The following is a 3,108-nucleotide window of genomic DNA, read 5'->3' on the forward strand; positions in this document are numbered from 1 at the left end:
AGCTGCTGGGATTACAGGCGTGCACCATCATGCCTGGATCACAGTATTTTTTGATCTTCCAAAATGATTGCTTGCATACATGTTGTTTATACCAATACAGAGACTATACAGGCTTCATTCTTTGGTGAACAAGCATATTCCTTTAAACTATTAAAATCTTAACTAGATTGTATTTGACATTTTCCAAATGTATCTAAAATGTCAGAGCCAGCATTTGGGGCCTACAAATCTTTTGAGTGAAAGCCCAGGACTTCAAGTTGTATGCCATTCACAGGTTTAAAATAGGAACATGTTCCATGTTGACTATGAGCTATTTGGAGACTTTGAGGACATTAGGAGAGAATAATTTTATTTTGGGAAGGAATGTTGGAAGGTAGGAGTTCTGAGAGTTAGCCTACTTAAAATCTAAATATTAAAATGAATACACACACACACACACGCACGCACACACACAACATTATTGTGTTCAAAACCAAGAATCTCAGCAAGAGTCCAATATGTCAACTAGGATCTTTCTGGTCCCAAACAGAAGTGTGTCAGGAATTTATCATAAGAGGATACAATCATTTTTCAATATAAGCTATGGAAAATTTGGACAAAACCTGAAAAGATATGTTTATTTGCAGCAGATGAAATATTTGCAATGAAAGGAGAAAGAAAAGTTTATAATAGTTACTTCAAGTTACAAGAAAAGATTGGTCTATCTAATTTCATCAGCATCATTTACCAGCAAATTATATTTGTTGCATGTTATTTTAGAGAAAGGTACTGTGAAAGTTTGACATTAGGTGTTCCCCAAACATCTGTGTGGTAAAAACTTGCTTCCCATTGGGAGGTGGTAAGACCTTTAGGAGCTAGAGCCTAGTGGGAGGTAATAGGTGATTGACAGTATGCCCTTGAAGGGGATAGTGGGACCCTGGCCTCATCCTCTAGCTTTTTCTTTTGTTTCCCAGCCATGAGAGGAATGATTTTGCTCTGCCAGATGCTACATGCCATAATGTGGTACCTCACTACATGCCTGAAAGCAACAAGACCAAACAATCAGGGACTGAAACCTCTAAAACTGTGAGCCAAAATAACACTTTTCTCTTTATAAGTTGTTTATCTCAGGTATTTGTTATAGCAATGGAAAGCTGACTAACACAGGTACCTATATTCGATTTTTCTTTATGTTCATATCCTAAGCACTGTTTTCATATTTGGGGAAAGAGTAGAAACAGATTTAGTTGATTTTGATATAGTCAAATAGGTCGGGAAACTTGTCAAAATTTATCAAGCAACTTCCCCAGAGCAGAGCCTTTTTAGAATTTAAGAAATCCAAAAAAGTTTAGCTCCCCAGGATTTATTTTCTAATGGAAATGACTAGGTAGCTGAATATACTTTTTGTTACAAATAAACAACAAAAGAATAGCTGCTTTTGTTAAGGAAATGAAGGTGTTACTTTAGATATGTAGACTGAGCAGATGGTAACTGAAGGTACACTAATTTTCCATAACTGAACAGTTCTGAACTCAAAGGATTACAGATTTTGAAGAACCATATAGTGAAGGTAAAGTCACAGTTTCAAAAAGGGTATCACAGATTTTGATATATAAATGAACATCACCTTTCTACACCTTTCTACAAACCCCAGCATATGTCTAAATTGTGGTATATCTACCTTAATTATTGTGGCTCAGTTTTGAAATACTATATATTAACTGAGCATTTACTGTACTCTACTGTACAGTACGAAGCATTTATTATATTCATCCTTCAAGAAGAACTGACTGAGAACACATCTGGTGTTAGAAGAGCTCGTAGACCCCTGAGATGCAGGTTAAGGAGAGTAGAAGCTGTGACACACAGCCTCATGTGTCTACACGTGAACATATTTGATTGGAAGATCAATTCTGTGTACTTTTGAATTTTTTATAACCCCTTGACCCAGCAGCATTCAAAGAAGGTCTATGCCACTTTTGCCCTTCGTATGTTTCTGGTGGCTGTAGAAGCCTATGTCCATGTGGTCACTCATTTCATTCAGGCTGGCCTACTCTCTGCCTTGAGCTCCCTGGGGTTAATGATTTGGCTGATGTCAATACCTCATAGCTGTGAAACTGAGCAGAAAACACTGGGACTTCTCACTGGATTCGCTTTCCTTACAGGAGTTGGCGTGCACCCTGCCCTGGAATTGTGCATTGATGTCAATCTTAGCATCCTTCCCAGGCTTTCATGGGCACAGCAATGATCTTTACCTCCTTCACCCTCAATGCACTCTACACCAGGCGCTACCTATTTCTGGGAGGTATCTTGATGTCAGTCATGAGCCTGATGCTCTTATCTTCACTGGGAGACCTTTTCTTTGGATCCATTTGGCTTTTCCAGGCAAAACTGTATATGGGGCTGGTGGATGTGTTTGGCTTTGTCCTTTTTGATATTCAACTAATTATTGAAAAAGGCTAAAAATGGCAATAAGGATTATATCTGGCACTCCACTGATCTCTTCTAATATTTCATTACTCTCTTTAGAAAACTCATGATGATCTGGGCTATGAATGAGAAGGACGAAAAGAAAGAGAAGAAGTGAAATGACCATCCAGTCTATCCCAGTTTGACTTCCTCTCCCTCCACCCATGACGTTCTTTTGCACACATTATAGATGGCATGTTCTGTGATAATGAAAAGCATCAGAAAAAAGAAAAAAAACTGATGGAACTAATTGTAAATGATCTTTATACAAAAGATGAACTTAGTCCCAAATATACAAGACCCAAAACTATGTTTAAATTGCTGATCATACACCCAAATTCTAGGCAACGTGGTATCTCTCTGATTCAGAAAAATATACTTGGTTTGATGAAACTACCATTGGCTTGTGGCTGTTCCATTTGGGTTCAGTTACACAACATAGAACACGAAATAGTGATGCCTTTACGGTAGGATTAGACAAACTCTAGATAGAGCAAAGGGAAAGGAGAGGAAGGGAGGGGTCATGAGGGTAGGAAAAACGGTGGAATGAGATGGACATCATCTCACCTAAGTACATATATGAAGGCACGAATTGTGTGACTCTACTTTGTGTACAACCAGAGACATGAAAAATTGTGCTCTATATGTATAATCTGAATT

General features: G+C 38.1%; 1 pseudogene; it reads left to right on the plus strand.

The window, feature by feature from the left end:
* The first annotated feature begins 1,909 nt into the window (after positions 1-1,909).
* On the plus strand, positions 1,910-2,635 carry LOC107136986 (annotated as a pseudogene).
* Positions 2,636-3,108: the final 473 nt, after the last annotated feature.

Source organism: Marmota marmota, unplaced genomic scaffold (genome assembly GCF_001458135.2).
Source record: "Marmota marmota marmota unplaced genomic scaffold, marMar, whole genome shotgun sequence".
Classification (NCBI taxonomy): domain Eukaryota; kingdom Metazoa; phylum Chordata; class Mammalia; order Rodentia; family Sciuridae; genus Marmota; species Marmota marmota.